Source organism: Haemaphysalis longicornis, unplaced genomic scaffold (genome assembly GCF_048455015.1).
Source record: "Haemaphysalis longicornis isolate Haplotype H1 unplaced genomic scaffold, Haemaphysalis longicornis Haplotype H1 scaffold_12, whole genome shotgun sequence".
Taxonomy (NCBI): Eukaryota; Metazoa; Arthropoda; class Arachnida; order Ixodida; family Ixodidae; genus Haemaphysalis; species Haemaphysalis longicornis.
In genome coordinates this window covers 80,049,929-80,067,090 of record NW_027526225.1, presented here as the reverse complement: position 1 = coordinate 80,067,090, position 17,162 = coordinate 80,049,929, and the positions used below count along the sequence as shown (strand labels likewise).

At 48.9% G+C, this 17,162-nt stretch overlaps 1 protein-coding gene across 2 annotated transcripts in view; it reads left to right on the top strand.

Annotated features, from left to right (window-relative positions):
* LOC144162851 (arrestin domain-containing protein 2-like) overlaps positions 1–17,162 on the top strand; it is a 313,049-nt gene that overhangs the window by 22,363 nt on the left and 273,524 nt on the right. The gene's annotated exons all lie outside the window — the stretch shown is intronic.

Genomic DNA, 17,162 nt, shown 5'->3' with positions numbered 1-17,162 from the left:
TTCCGCTCAGCTTGCGTCAACATACCGTGTCCAAGCCCGACTCCCCATGAGTTGAGCAGGTGCTCACCGCTTGCGGAATAGTGGCGGCAGTACAAACCTTGTTATTAAGCCTGAGTATTCATATCTTACAGGGTGGTTCTCTTGAGCCCAGAGAAGTCTTTATTCTTGGAGTGTAGTAGCAGGGCGTTTTCGCATGCATGCACGCAAGAAGGCATACATATTATGTGTGTTGTATATATGTTGTGAGCGCTAATGGGTGTTTTGGTTGCATCAGAGGACTCATGGACTGAGTTAATTACGATTCGCTGGTAGGACCGATTTCTCATCTGTACATTTTCATTGTAATCATGATTTTTACATTAACATCATCGTCGGGGCTCTATCTGCGGTGTCACCGACTTCCCTGCCAGCCGAGTAAAGAGGCGTGTTTGGAGCTACAACTACCTTGGGCCGGCCTGCTTTCGCCTTACAATATATATAAATCAGTGTATCGAACCGAACGAAATGGCGGTTCGGTTACGGTTCGGGTTTGGGTAAAATATTTCATTCCGTTTCCCCGGTTCGATTAAATTATGCACCGAACCGGTTTGCAAGCCTGAGCTTATTCGCGAGCAGGTTCGGAAAGATTAAGTATTACTAAGTGAGCAGAAATTTTACTGTTTAGTTCAAAGGTACCTTAAAGGGGCACTGAAGTGATTTGTAAACTTTGCGGGATTACTAGCGCAAATTGTAGTCCGGAGTCCATAGGCCATGTTTCGACCATTCTGAGCGCGTTTACGCGAATTTATTTAGTAGAAAAATCAATTCAAAAATGCTGTCCTTCTCTCTGCACCCTCGCCGATTTTCTGTGGCGTTTTCGTGTGACGTCAGCAGGAGATGAGCTGGCAATTGGCTGCGCTACTGCACGGCTCGCCAACCTTCCGACCGAGTCAGTCGGCCCTGCAGCGTTTAGTCCGCCGGCCGCCGACGGGTCGTCGCAATTCGCTCGCTCAGTTGAAACTAAGCCACAACACGGTTTTGAAGGAAAGAATGTGCCTTTCTTTCTTTGTTAGTTTGTACACTGTATCAAGCTCCGAGTCCGGGTCGCTCCACACAGGCGCTGCGCAAGTGCACATGCGACGCTTCGCTGACTTTACGCTAGTAGGAAAATCTAAGGCCACTTGAAGGCGGGAGAAGAGTCAGCTAAGTCAATATAGTTACTGAGGAAACAAAATAAACTGAAACTTTTACTTAAAGCGCAAAACTAGGGAGCAGGAAGCACTTTTTGTGCTCGGTGAACAAGCACAGCGGTCAGCAGCACGACAACACATTTGCGAACGCTTTTCCGTCTAAGACGGCAATTGCTAGACGTGAGATATCGTGGAAGTTTTCGGGACGCTTACTGCACGAGCGCTATACAACAAATAGTCACCCAAAGTACTTGAAATGCTAAAAGTAAATAAAACTGTAAAGTGGTTCTACATTATATACCTTTATACCCAACTTCGGCAGCGCTGGTTCGTGGCTGAGTGGACTAAAGAGCTAGTTTTATTGTTTTGCAAGTCGCAAGTTCGAATCCCCGAGGTTGCATGCTTTTTCTTTGTAAGTAGATTTTTTCGTTTGCGGCCGATGTTTTCTAAATTCAGTTTTCCATTTTTGGGCCGTAACGTTCACTGTTCCACAAGCAAGTTCGCAGAACGCGCGCAGACTGACACTGACGCGCTATCCAGTTCTCGTTGGCGTGCTGTTGCCACAAGCACCGACTCTTTGCGGTCAGTGGGCACAGGGCTGAATCAGCACACCCTTGGCCTGGTGCGAGCACGACTTTTACGATACAGGCATGAGTGAGGCAAGCTCCAAATATGCGGGAAAAGCGCATGGCGTTTGAGCGTCTGCGGGGACGCGGAGGGCGTTCATCCACTGCGTAGGCCTCGGCTGGTGATTTCTACGATTCCAAGCCGTCCTGGGAGGCTTATCTTAGGCATTTTACAGCCGACAACATGTCAGAAGCGTGGTACGATGATTGCTGAGATATTGAGAATGCTTATCCAACGATGCCGTCGGATGTCAAGAATATTGTTTTACAGAACCGAATCCTAAACTTGTTTGAATGCTAACCTTGGACATCGTCCAATCACGGTGCCACCTCCTCCCGACGTCACGGCCTTTAGTTGGCGCGGCCGCCGAAGACCGCGGATGGTAGTTTTAAATGCAGAGCATTTCAGTAACTCACGATGTCACCCGCGTTGTCCCGTCGTAGTCCGCACCGTCGTTGTCCGCACCCCTCCCCGTACACTATATAAAAGAAAATGCTATCCGGCGCCCGGTTTTGATCCCTCGACCCTGCGGGCGGAACGCAATGTACATGGTGCTCTACCCACTGCGCCACAAAGCCGACACAGAATGGGACGCTACGAACGCGCCGTATATCGTTGACTCATTCAAATTACTGCTGACGAGCGCTCTCTCGTCAGCAGTTGCCACAAGTGCAACAACATTAACGTAACGCAAACTACTTAACGTCGTGCGCCCCCGGAAATGCTCTGCATTTGATCGTGCCCCTCGCGAGGGGGATGTTTCACTGCGTCGCCATGCGAACAGTTTGCCACGCTTTAGTTTCAGTTCTTTCTTTACTGGGGTGCCGATGAGCGGCGCCACCTCCTCGCACTTCGCCGCGGGAGGATCCGCGGCGGGGGCGAGAGATGGCGCTGGCGTCTCCGCGGCCGCGTCTGCGGCCTCCGCGGGCACCGACGCCGGCGCGGGGTCATCGCCCTTCTTTAAAAGTTTAGTTCGCACGCCATTTTTTCTTCTTTCCCGCTTTATAAAATAATTAACATCTTATCAACCGGATAAACGATAATAAGTGCGGTAATTTGAGCCAGTCTACGCGGTGCAAGCAAAACCGGGAGCTTGACAAATTCACTTCAGTGTCCCTTTAACCAAGAAGCACAAGTTTGGTTTATTCAAAAAGCTGGCTTTGTACCAATAGGAAACATGTCGATCTTAATGACAGGTTCAAACGATATGGCTCGATAATCTGGTAAATTAATGGAATTGGTACCCTTGACGAGGCACATTTTTTTTTGCCAGCCCTTATGACGTCACTACGACGTCACAGGGACACATTTATGTGGTTGACAGATTTCGACCAGAGCCGCCACTACAAATCAAGTCTGTGAGATTTAGTGGTGTCTCCAGTTTTCTTTCACCGTACCTCTTCATTTCTAACATGCAATTAACGCTTTGATAAGGCAGTTTTTCCACATTACGTCTTTCTTGGTGAAAACAACGTCCCGCGGTTCCAGAATAGCGCAGAGCGAGTGGCCAAGGTTTGTTCCTTTGAAATAAAACAAGGTCGCGGTTTATTTTGCTTTCATGATTGCTTCAATGTCCCATGCTGAGGGTGTGCGGGGGATGCAACAGGGTAACAGCGCTGACCACGAACTTAGGTGACTTCGGCATAGAACTGCCCGTCCCGATCGCAAAAACAGGATTCTATCTGCTTTTTTATACAACTAACAACGTACAAAAACGTGGTGGAAAAAAAAAAACTGGCCGGTGATTACGATACCCCTTAATCCGATATTTGACGCAGCAGCAGTGCGCTGAGGCGGCATTCACTCGCGGGTTATCTCGATGGCAGCGATGATGAGCCTCTGCTTCGGCGCAGCGGACGCACACCACAGTCACATGCACCCCCCCCTCCCCCCCCCTCCCCCCCCCCTCTCACGTTTTCGCCAAGGGTCGCGCCGTCGAGCGCCTCGCGCTGGCACAGCAAACTGCCCCTCCCGTCCCCCACCGCACACTTTCCGAGAGCGCTGCCGTGCGGCCCCACGGCGAACCGCCGTCTCCTCCCAATTTCGTGACACTCTCCTCCTTTGCTTTCTTTCATCGTTTTCATTTTTTTAAAAGACCTACATTGTTTTGCCCTTTGCTTTATTTGGCTTCCTCGAGCCTACCCTTATTTCTACATACATACATACATACATACATACATACATACATACATACATACATACATACATACATACATACATACATACATACGTACGTACGTACGTACGTACGTACGTACGTACATACATACATACATACATACATACATACATACATACATACATACATACATACATACATACATACATACATACATACATACATACATACATATCGCGGATTTTCTTGTTGCCTTACTCTTTCACTCAAAGAATAAAATAGGTAATAATAATAGTGGAATATAGGCCAGCAAAAGTTTCAAATTAATCAAACACAGAATAGTTTGGTTTCCATACCTATGCGACCACATCGTAATCTACGTGCGCATTTCAACAAACTGACTACGGTGATGAAGCCTATAGGCAATTGTAGACAAAGCGCCTTCGGTAACTAAAAGTAAGCAAGTTTTAAACTACAAAAAAAATTGTTTCGCCAACTCCTTTTAAATGCAGAGCATTTCTTAGCCTCGCCTGTACCTGCGTCGGACGGTGTCAACAGTTCCGCGTCCGCAGCAGGTGCGCCTCTCCTTCCCTCCTCTCTCTCAACAGCAGCTGGCGCGCGCATGCGTCGTAGTCAGCCCGTTCGCTCCGTCGCGGTCTCGGCGTAACAGGTGCGTGATAGCAGCGTGGTGGGGCGTGGAAGGTGGCGCGCTGCTTGCGCATGCGCGCTCTCCCCCCCGTACTGCTCTCCCTCTACTGCGCGCGCTGCAAATATAGCGGCTAGCGGTCGCTCGTGTTTCAGTCACTGCGTTGCTCCTTCCTTCCTTGGTTGACGCTCGTGCCCACGTTTACTCGTGTCTGCTACTCCAGCATCACGGAAGAAGCGATGGAAGCAACACTGCCTTCAATCAGTACTGAGGCCCCAATGCTCTGCTTTTACTCGTGTTCCCCTCGCGGGAAGGCGCGGGAATTTTTTTTATTATTCTTTCTCCTCGTTTTTATTGGGTAGCATTTTTTCCTCACTGATTGAATTCCGGCCGCTTTAGCTTTACTCCACCCGTATTAGTAAGGCTGTAGTCAAATCCGTGCATAAAGTTGAAAGCCGATCTTACCAGACAGCTTAGCCCAAGCGATGTCAGATGAAAGGTTGTCTCGATAATGCACATGGCTGGTTAGTACTGCAAATACGGCATGAATATCAGTCACAACACTGCATTTGCACTGAGCGAGCTTTAAAAAAATTCTACACACGTAGTCAGCAGGGAAATGAAATTATCGGATGATGAAAGCACAGGCGCGACTCGGACGCATGCGGTCTCACTTGCCTCACGCACCACAAAACTGCCCTGGGGTGCTATTCCAGACGGTCCCAGTTCCGCCTACTACCGAGTCTCCTTCTGCTTGGGTTATGAAAGTAGAGATTGTGGAGCATTTGATACACCTGGAGCCAAAACGCCGGAATCGCGCGCAGGACCCCTGGCATATTCAGCGCACTGTATTGGGGCCGCTTATGTTGATAAAGTACGGCTTGTGCTATCTTCCGCATGCAGCACCATCTGAAATAGATCTGCGGTACTCATTCCCTAGCATAAACTGGATAACCGCACTGCTACTTTGAAATCCCTAGCCTGGCTGTTGGCCACGCCCAGCGCGGGGCGGTCCGTTTTCCTCGGTGTTGTTCTTTCATTCAATTATATTTGCTACTTGGCTTGATGGTAGTGCCAGTGCAGCTCTTCGCAAGCACAAACCAAGTAATCAAAGGCGTTAACTGTAGCGAACGGAACGCGCCCTGCTACCTACCATCAAATATGGCTTTTGTTTACGGCTTGCTTGAGTGTGCATGGCGGGCGCTTATCAGAAATCACCCCGTGTCAAGAGCGTGTTTGAGCATTGGCGAGTACGTTTCCGGCATTGAAGTTGTTTCATTTGTCATCGACTGTGTTTTCACGGTGTATGAAGAAGGCTCCCGTGGTAAAATCGTGTCGTCTTGGCCTCTCCTATCGGCTGGTACGTATATGAACTCCGGTTCGGATCGAACACACCCGCGATTGTGGCGCCATTGGCTGACGGTGGCCTGGGGACTTAGTTGTTGTTTTGGGATAAGTTCTTGTCGCTTTTAGCGGGCATGAAATGACGACTTCGGGGCTGCAACGCTCCGCCCACGCAAGTTGGACGCCATAGGTGGGTGCGGCTTCGGTTGTTACGCCACGCCCACGAATGGGCTGGGTGTGTTTGACTGACATTAGAACTCGGAGGAAACTCGGGCATGGTTTTGCACGGCCGAGGTGAACTCGGGACGTCCGTGGTGCCCGCTGCTGCGGCGTGGTTTATTTGTATGGTCGCCGTAGCAGGCATATTTCTACCCCGTCAGGTCTTTTAAACGTAGGAGGAATCTCCAGCTCGTTTTTAGCTCCCGAAAAGGGCTGTGCATTGGTTGTGATGTCGGCTGGCGACAGACCCCCGCTTGCGACTACTTAGAGGAAGCTTTCGCTCCATGACCGTCGAAGGGCAAGCGTAGTGTGCGCTGCGGTTTTACGCGACGGGCAGCTTCTACAGAAGCGCTGGAGGCGACCGCACCATCGACCGCCAACAGTCGACCGTCAACCGGTGTGTGTGCAATACCATCAGTGGAGACGTGTTTCCAAGTGTTTCCAAAACGTGTTTCGCGATCCAGACAAGGAAGGAGTCTCGAAACGCACATTTTTACCGACGGTGGTTGGAGTCATTGTTGAGAGAAAGGGGGGCACAGGAGGAATGTGAGGGGCGAATCGTTTTTTAACCAGAAGACGAGGGAGGGAAAGGAGTGAATTAATAAGTGAAATTAATAAATTAATAAATACATTATGAAATAAGTGAATTCGCTTTAACAACTCAAATCGGCCTCAAGTATCTATAGGAGCTTCACTTCGGCCACAATTCCGAGCTCGAAGACGCTGTTCAAGCAAACTCAGACTTAGTAACGCAAATGTAAGCACGCTGTTTGCGCTTCTAAGATACCTGGGCGAACGATGAAAGATACGTGGGTGAACGACATAGAAGAGCGGCACACAGAGCGAACGAGATAGGCCGAAGAAGACAAGCCCGAACGCCGCGAGTATAAAACGTTGTCCTAGAGCAGTGTACAGTTGTCATCGACTAGTGGTGAGTAGCCCTAGCGGTTGCGTACGCCTACCCTGTAAAACTCTTTAGAACGTTAGGGTAAATTTTCAGTGCTTATAAGTTATAACTAGCATCCTTACACCACAGCAAAATACTAGAAAACAACCATTTAAAGGGTGTTTTGTAGTATGTAACATCTTTTCTAACCCGAATTGCACCGCACATTTCGGTTATGAATTGTGTTACACACAAGAAAAACAAGGATTTTTTTAATGTTTTTCTAGGCGAAAGGGTGTAGTTATAGAAAGGGAATAGTACCCGTTAATGGTTTAAATTATTTCAGTGCGCCTAGCTAAGGACCGCCAATTACAAAACCAAGCCTTCGGGGAAACCTGTTCACGACCTCGTGAAGCGTCTGCGACAGGCTCGGTTTCTTCTAAGACCCGATCATTGATTCGCAGTATAATGCTAATCGTAAACCAAGAATTCCTCGCTTTACGTGGCGCTCAGCTGTACTTGTGGCTGCCTTAATATTTCTATGTGTTAAAAGTAGGCTGAGGGAGTATCTCAATTTCTGCCCATTTAGAAACAAAATGCGTTGCAATCGGCTGAACTTTCTTGCAGATGCTGAAGCAGTCTGCAGTGTTTGCAGCACATATTTAATCGCCTTCTAACCGCCTACTTGAAATGACTGCGTCCCTTCGTGGGCGAAGAACGGCTCATTTCGCCTCATCTTCCACGTCGATCCAAAAAGATAATTTTACGGCACTGCCTCTCCGGTATGCCATAAACACGATTTATGCTTCACAATGTGCGACTAACAGCCCGTTCTTCCGAAACAAATGTCGACAGGAAAGTCGCTCCATGAAATCGCTTAGCGCCGTTTTCATCGTTAAAGATAGCGCATAGTCCAGCTCACCGAAAAGGCCGAAATCCCCATTCTACACCCAGAAGCTAACATTGTGAGATTCTCAGACACCTCCATTATATACCGTAAAGTGCCGCTGTTCTGACAACATTCCGAAGGTTAGGAACGCAATTCTGTCGTGGCGCGACAAGGCGTGCCGTGGCAGGACTCACATATTCCCACGGTTGACGAAAAATTCCAGGAACTCATGCGCCGCGTCGGCAGTGGTGGTGGTGGTGGTTCCAGTTCAATGGCGCGTACCCACTCAGGGGGATTGGCCAGGAAATGGGCGCCTTACCGAAAGAAATTAGGTAATTTTTGAAGGGAAAGAAAAAAAAATTAATTATTAGGATGGATTAGCAGTAGATGAGTAGAGAAATAAAAGTAAGGAGATTAGAGAAAGAAAGAAAAAAAGGTGAAAACGAACACCATTTAATGAAAATTGGAAGTAAGAAACACGAAGAAAGTGGTACAGACGAAGCAGTGAGCTTGGCGCGCATATTCTTGTCAAGAAAATCCAATGAAGCTAAATACTGTCTAGCACGGCAGACGGCCTGATTCCAGGATGAATGAGTGCAACGCACTGCAAAGATCCCCGTGGCAGAATCCCAGTTCCTTCGCCCCGAATGACAAAATAACTGTAGCAGACAGCGGGAGGTTTAGCCGGCTGCATGTACTTTCTAGGTATCTTCGTCTTATCGAGGAGAACCGTCGGCAGGAGAAGAAGAAATGGTCGATTGTTTCTGGTTCCTTGCAAAAGGCGCATAACGGCGACAGGGCCAGATTAGAGCGGTGCAAGTAATAATTTAAATTTGGCACGCGACAGCGAAAGCTAGTGAGGGTTACTTCACAAGCTCGCGACTGGCTTATGCTGCACTTCCATGAGTACCGGAGGTGCTCGAGCTCCGAGTCGTCGTAGGTAGAATCAGGCAGACTTTGGAGTAAACACAGCCTACGGAAGCGAGCCGAAGTTACGAGGGAAATGGGCGGCAGAACCTCCACTACTGGACCGCCCAATGCCATTCCCGCCAGAGCATCCGCCGATTCGTTAAGCCAGATACCTGCATGTCCAGGTACCCAGACCAGACGAAGTTCACGAAGGGAGGAAGGCGCTAAAGAAGCAAGGACTCGACGTAGGGGGGATGAAGTTGAAGAAGTAAGGGCAGAACAAACAGAAAATGAGTCCGTGAGAATTATTGCCTGTCGTTTCGAAGAGCCAAGCTTACGAAGGGCCAAGACTATTGCGAGAAATTCTGCGTGGAAAGATGTAGTAAAGTTAGGGAGCCGGAGGGAAAAGGCCCAATCTAGACCGGGAGAAAAAATACCTACGCCTGCCCTCTCCTCCCGGACAGAAGCATCGGTTGCAACAATGGCGTGGAATGGGAAACCGTTCAGATGATCCTGTAGGAGGCCTGTTAAAAGGTTCAGAGGGAGTAATTTCGCGTTAGAGGGAAAGATTTCATCAAAATAAATATCGAAGTGCGACACTCTGTCAAGTACTGGAGCCGACAAGAGGGCCACATTTAATGGGCCAAGCAGAGATTGTACAAAGACCGCCTGTGGATGTTTGAACCGCGGCCATGAACTATCGAAGAACAATGAAGGCCATGTAACGAAGGCAGTTTGCGGCCTGGATATGGGCGATTCCATGACTCGTAAAAATGCATCTACGGTGAGGGCATGCATGCGTGAGACTAATTGAGGAATACGGGCTTCCATGTATAGAATTTTAATTGGTACATAACGGGGAAGACCCAGACATAAACGTAGAGCTTGTCTTTCGAGCATTATCAACGGGCGAAGTTTGTAGTGGGGACTCCCGGAGAATAGCACACATCCAAATTCTAGAATTGGTCGGACGTACATTTTGTAAATCATTAGTAGGGTGTCACGACGCATGCCCAATCTTTTGTGACTTAGCCCTCTCAAGAATGACACGGCCCGAGCCCCTTTGGTAGTAATGTAATCTATGTGTGGACGCCAATTGAGGGTATATTCGTACAAAATACCCAGATATTTTAAGGAATTGACCTGAGGAATGTCCTGTTGCCGGCAACTAAGAGATATGAAGACTGGGCCGCTCACTGGAAATGGAAGCAGAGCACATTTGTTTACATTTAGGGTCAAGCGAAGTCCATCCAGCCAAGCCTCTAAGGCGCTTAAATACGACTGCATACGCCGATACAACGTGTGTATATCCCTGTCTGAAGTGAAAAAAGCAATATCGTCCGCGTAAATATACAGCTGAATGTTTGGATTTACCGGAACCGAGCTCATTAAAATATTGAACAGCACGGGAGAGAGAACGGAGCCCTGGGGAACACCTCGAGTTTGACTGTATATTGGAGAGGACAGGCCCTGCTGTGAACAAAAGAATTTTCTATCAGACAAAAAAGTGCCAATCCACGAAACAATGTAGTCTGGAAAATGATAACGCTGTATTGTGTCAAAAAGAATTTGGTATTCAACGCTATCGTAAGCTTTAGCAATATCCAGGGTAACCAACACGCCCACTTCTTTACGTTGGCGTGCCAGCTGAATGCGACTCTCCAAATCAATGTGGGCCGACCAAATTGAGCAGCCAGGCCTGAATCCTATCTGTTTAGGGTTCAAGACGTTCTCGCGTTCTAAAATGTTTTCAATTCGATGTAGCAAGATTCTTTCTACTAGTTTTACAAAATTAGATGTGAGGGCTATGGGTCTGATATTATCTAACGCGTATCCAAGACCTTGTTTTTTAAGGAGGGGGACGATCTTTGCCAGCCGCCACTCAATTGGAACCCATGAATGCTGTAGGGAATGGTTAACCACTTGTAGCAGTGAGTCGGGACACTCGTTGAACAAGAGTTTTAGCATGTGGGCTGTAATACCATCCGGTCCAGGAGCCGCATCCGGGACACGGCTCAAGCCCTCACCAATCTCCTGAAGGGTCACCTCCTCAAAGTTGTCTTGACAGAGTCTCGTAAGGACTGGTGGTAATGCCGAAGTGAAACGTGCATGTAAGCCCTGTGCAATCTGGTTAATAAAATCCTGGATTTCATCCGGGGAGCTGATAACTGATTCAATGTTTTGCTCTGGAGTAGCCACATTCCAACTGCGCAAAAAACGAAACAGGTTTCTTTTTTTCCGTGGGTCCGAGAGTAAAGCAAAGCGGCGCGACTTATACTCCTCTTTGGCCTTATTGATAGTCCGCTTAAATATAGCACGGATGAATTTGAAGCTACTCCAGTTGGCAGGGCACTGATTACGGAGCAGTCTTTTCCACGCAGCATTTCTGCGTCTGTGTGCATACGTACACTCCTCGTTCCACCACGGGCTGATCGTATCCCCAGTTACCGAGACTGTGACTTTGGAACTCACGGCTGCATCGTTAATCGAATTTAAAACCTCTGCGGCCGAATGCTCTTCATCTCCTTGGCCCATCGTAGACAGGGCAACTCGTAATTCCTTAGCAAAGCGGTTCATATTTACGAATGCGTGTATTTTGCGGCTGGGAGTACGCACGGGGCATAAAATTTCGAAAAGCACAGGAACATGATCACTGTTGGTTGCATCCGAGATTGTTTCCCAATTGACTACCAAGCCTGGCTTTGAAAGAGTCAAGTCCACAGCCGAACGGGATTGACCCCTCACGCAAGTTGCCGCACCAGAATTGTAGCATGTCATGTTGTTGTCACCAATCCATTCCCACAACCGGCGCCCACAAGCATCTGTACGGAAGTCCCAGGATACATGGTGAGAGTTGAAATCACCTGCGAGAATGCTGTGGGGTTTGCAGGAAGCGAGGGCTGCGTCCAATGGTCGCGTAGATATTACTCCAGATGGGAAGTATGCGTTCATCACAGATAAGGGAGCAGTATTCGGGAGATAGAGGTCAACCCCGAGGATTTCGCAGTCACTTGTCGACAACGTGAACGAGATTGACGCCCTGTGGCAAAAGGCGGTTGAAATTAAAATTAGCAAACCTCCTCCCCTACCTTGGCGATCCAAGCGAAACGATCTGAAGTTGCGAACAGCGAAAGATTTTGAAGGAGATAGCCACGTTTCCTGAAGCATAATAATGTCCGGGGATAGCGTAGAAATTTGATGCGAAAGATCAGGAGACGAAGAGATTGCAGAGCGGCAATTCCATTGCAGGACCCGTATCCGCCCTATGGCGACTGGAGCTCTGCCGAAGCGATGGCCTCTTTTAAGATGTCTCCAGATTTTAATGTACGAGTCATGCCCTTCTTAGTTTTGGATTTAGGACCCTTGGCTGTTTTAGCATCTGCGGGAGAGAGAGTCCTCTTGTTTTTGTATTGGGAAGTTTCAATACTGAGTTCCATGTCAGAAGAGCTTTCATCAGAGGAGAGAGGAACCTGGGGGGCACTCGCGATGGCAGCAGACTGGGCTGGGTGGTTAATCTCGGCCTCTAGGGGCGCTCCAGCTTTGTTCAAGGAAGGGTTGGCTCCGGATGATTTGTAATCCTGGCGAACTTGCACTGAAGGAGTGGCAGTTGTGGGGGAAGAATGAACTGAATTCACGACCGGAATCTGGGTGACAGGGGAAGCATGGAGGAGAGGAAAAGCCTGTATAAACTCTGAAAGCTTTGTCGTCAGTAGCTGCATTTGGGCCAGACACTGAGACATTGTTAAAACCAGTGGCTCTACATGCTTTGCTACTGCCTTCTCCGCAGCCGTGTTCATCATGTTGGTCAAAGTCGACTCCGTTAGAGGGGTTTGCTTGGAAGTGACTCCTGCGTAGCTAATCGAGCGTTCTTTGACAATAGCTACAGCTTCCCCGCGCGAGCACCGGCGCTTCTCAATGATTTCTACAATGGTCTCTTCCTGAGCACGTGCCGCACAGCTTACTGAGTCTGCCGCGTGAGCCTCCCCACAAAGACAACATTGAACATCTCCAGTGCACTCAGAGTCCGCGTGCCCTTCCCCACACCGACGGCATCGAGCCGTTGATTTGCAGCCTCCCTGGCTGTGCCCGTATCGCCAGCATTTGTGGCACTGTAATGGCCGAGGTTTGAGAGGTTCAACCCGAAACAGAAGCGGCCATACTTTAATTTCTGAGGGGCATGACCGTCCCGCAAAGGTGGCAATCACAGATTCAGTGGGCACCCTGGTTGCATTCACTACCCGATTGCACCGATAGACTGAAATGGCTCCAGCCACAGAAAACTGCTCGAGCACCTCCGGAGGAGTCAAAGAAGTGCTGACACCACGTATCAAGCCTTTAGTGCAAGCAAGATGCGGGGGGATGAAGGCGCTTACCGGGACCGATGCGAACATCGAGCAGGCAAGCAGATCCACGATGCAATCTTTGTCACAGGACCGACACAAGATTCCTCCCCTGCCGAACGGCCTCACCTCCGTGATTTTCTTGAAATGCGCGGTGACCTCCCTCAGGTCGCTCTGGATGGACTGCGGGTTGTTCCGCCGAATGAAGCCGCCGTTGGAAGGGACCAAGGCCACAGGGATTCCCGTCACGTTGCCATTCAAAAACTCCTCCAACGGGAGTTCCTGCGTAGGAAGAGAAGCTGACCAAGGCGATGAGCCCCGGCCGGGAGAGTTGAGACTCATCCCTTTGCCGTGATCACTGCCTCGCCTACGTTAGCCACAAACGGAAGAAAGAAGAAAAAACCAAAGGCAGAAAAGAAAAACCAGAAATCGAAAGAAACAACTCTCGGTTAAGCAGCCCAGAACCTGGCCAAACACCTGACGTGGCTCAAGGCAGCACGGCGCCGAGACTCTCAGTGCGCACCTTTGCGATTCACGAGCAGTCAACTTCTTCGCCCTCTATGGTTGATGGCGATGATGGTAATGGCGACGATGGCGGGTAATAATGATGCGATGACGAAGACCATGATGGTTGGGATTATGATAATGATGTAGTTATCTTTGTACACCCCTTTAGTGGATGGGCCGAAGCTTGGTATCAGTTGTGTTGGAAGTTGATTTAATTCATTAAAGAATGATGCCATGGACATGGGAATGATCATGCACCCTATGCCTAACGACGACGACGTTTTAACGCGAAGCTTTATCGTGGTGGATTCTTTGGTTGGCCAATCCCACACTTCGAGTACGTGGTATTCTGGAGGTATGCACCACTTCTCTGGAACAATAACGGCAACATCGGGTGTGCACTCCGTATACCTAACATTTGGGTTTGAGAACTCTCACGGAACTCCAGTTCCAGGCAGGGGGTGCGCTAGCACAGCGAAGGCGGGAAATTTGAAGAACATTGGACAGAGCTCCGTTCTATTCATCAAGAGAGGAGTGAGACAGGGTGGCGAAGAAAGAGCCTGATGCAAGAAGTAATATTGCACGCAATATTGACAGCAGGTTGATGTCCACGTGGAGTTCTCAATGCTAAAAAATGGCCGCGCATCTGCTCTTTGCGTTGGAAATGTCGCTGAAAGACGATAGTCGACGGGCGCCCCTGCCTTCCTTCTCTTTTCCGCTCAACTCTCATGCTGAGAGAGAGAGAGAGAGAGAGAGAGAGAGAGAGAGAGAGAGAGAGAGAGAGAGAGAGAGAGAGAGAGAGAGAGAGAGAGAGAGAGAAACTTTAATCACAGTTGAAGTGAGCATATTTGTGGTCGGGGTCTTCAGTCCAAGACTCCGTTGGTACGGTCGGCTGTCTTCGCCCTTTCCGCTAGCAAAAGCTGCGTTTCAGGAGAAGAGCTGGCCAGCGTACTCTCCCACTGCTCGCGTGAGGGGTTTGGGATGGGGGGAAGATCTGGGTTCAGTTGACATTCCCAGAAAATATGGTACAGCGTGCCTGGTGCTTGGAGGTGAGTACATAGGGGATCGTAAAGAGTATGGATGGCGTGTAGTCGTGTTGGGTGGGGGTAGGTATTAGTCTGTAGCTGTCTCAGGATGACTTCCTGTTCTTTCGTGGCCTTATCAGTGACTGGGGGATAGAGTTGTCTCGCTAGTCGATAATGTTGAGTGAAGTCGGCGTATGTGAGGAGCGGTTGCCAGGCTCGCTCCGACTCTTCTTGCGGTGCCCGGTGGGCGAGTTCTCGGGCCAGGACGTGTGCCGTCTGGTTGCCGCGAAGAGCAGAGTGGGCCTGGGTCCAAATGATTGTTACCTGCTTCTGCGGGGGCCGTTGAAGGAGAACCCGAAGCGCCTGTCTTGAAACCCTACCTGCTTGGTGGTATGCTCGGCAGGCGGCTTGGCTGTCCGTAATAATTATTTCGGCCTTTGTCTGGGAGAGGGCAAGGGCGATAGCCGTCTCTTCAGCCTGCTGGGTGTTCGACGACCGAAGCGTCAGACTGGAAAAGAGGTCGGTTGTGGAGGTAACGGCCACCGATCTTACCCCGTACCTCGCGTATTCCGCCGCGTCTGTATATGACGCAGTCTTGTCCTCCGTACTGTTTTTCGAGCGCAGTTGCTCTTGCTAGGCGTCTTCCCTCATGATGTTGAGGGGACATGTTCCGGGGTATTGGACGGACAAGAATTCTGGTCCTTAGTTCAGGCGGGATGTCCACTGCGTTTTCCGTGATGTGCGGCGCCGTGTAACCAAGCGTAGCTAGCGTTTCCCTACCCGTTGGGCTTGCTCCGAGTCTTACTATCGGCGCCGTTAGGTGGGCCTCTATGCTGATCCTCTCCCGTCTCGTTCCTCCCAAGATAACGGGCTAGATGTTTACTCAAGTCAATTTAAAATTACCGCGTTCCACTATTCCAACTCGGGTGTCTCGATGCCAGCGCTGCCGTACGGCGGAGACGCGCATGAATTGAATTGAGGCACCCTACTATGTATACAACGTTTATAGAACCACGTTTCCCTACTCCCCGAGCGTTCCAAGCGGAATGTAAATTCCCTTTGGGGAACCGTTCATTGCTACTACCGTACGATTTCTTAAATGCCGCCAGCAGGTAGCGCTGGGAACAGCAGGCGACAGCTTTCGCCGTTGATGTAGTATTTCCTTTGCTATCGCAAATACCTAGCACCCGTGAATTTTTAATAATGAAACAATGCAAATGTCACTTACGTATTGATTTGCTGCCTTATATTTGTGTAATGTCTTGTTCAACAATGTTGACAAGTATGAACATTGACACTGGAATTAGACGTTTAGATTTGGCTGCGAGAATATAAGACTATAGCGCTGCTTTCGTTTCCCTTTGGCCGGGTGGCTTAATCGAGTCGGCCAAGCAAAATTTCTGCATTTAAGTAGCTCAAGAAAGACTATCATTAGAAAACCGGGGAGTCTCCATTAACGTGAAACCCGGGGAGGGCGAAGAATGCAGTGTATAAGTGTATTCTTGGCGCCATGGCGTTTTTGCCCACGGAGATAAAGCCGTTGGAGAGTAGAGATATACAGCTTTGCTGTAAAAGTCTCGTGCTCTGAAGCATGAAGCGTTCTAGCGCAACGCATTGGAAAAGGAGTGTCCGGGTATTTTCGTACCGTGAGTACATGAAACGACAACGACGACAAGAGACGCCGACAGCCCAACCCCCTAGGGGCTTCGACCCTAAAACGCGCTCCACTAGAGCCGTGGTTCCAGGAAAACACAGGGTAAGTTCCGCGACGCAAGAAATCTCAGCACTGAGTACATTGCATGTTGTCATCTCTTTGAAGACTTCCACCCATCTCTCAGTGACCGAAATACCTGAAGAGTTCCAATCTTCTAGTTTCTTTTCAATGCTTTGCTTTACCATGCAAGGTCAATTGCTGAAAAAATGCCTTTAAAAAGTTGTCTTGGGCAAAAAATTTCAAAGCGTTCCTCGGTAAGAATAGATGTAACTTTTACTGTCTTGTTAAATAGTTTGAGGTACTCAAGCTCATATTTGTAATATATACACTTGTTGCGAGTCAGCACACTTTACGTTTGATCAACTTGCATGGTTGCTATTTTGAAACAACTATGCAGTCCTGCGAAAACGGGGCATGATTGCTTAATGGGGCAAAAAGGGAACGGCAAAAGCGGACCTCAAAAACGGAAATGTCCCGGCCAAAATGGGAGGTCAGGTCACCCTAGTTGTACGTCATGGTCACCAAGTGACGAATGTTTGTCTTATGTGCCACATTCTTTTATTCGTTGCTTGTAACTTTTGTGGCATATCAATGCATTGTTCTTGCGAAGCTCTCAAGTTGAGAGTGGCAGTTCTGATAATAAATAAAACGATGAATAAAATTTAAAAATAAATAAATAAATGTATAAATTAATCAATGAATGAAAAGCTGCGATCGGAATCAGAACGTAAAGAACTTGGGAGAATTCACATTGCGACTAGTTTCAGA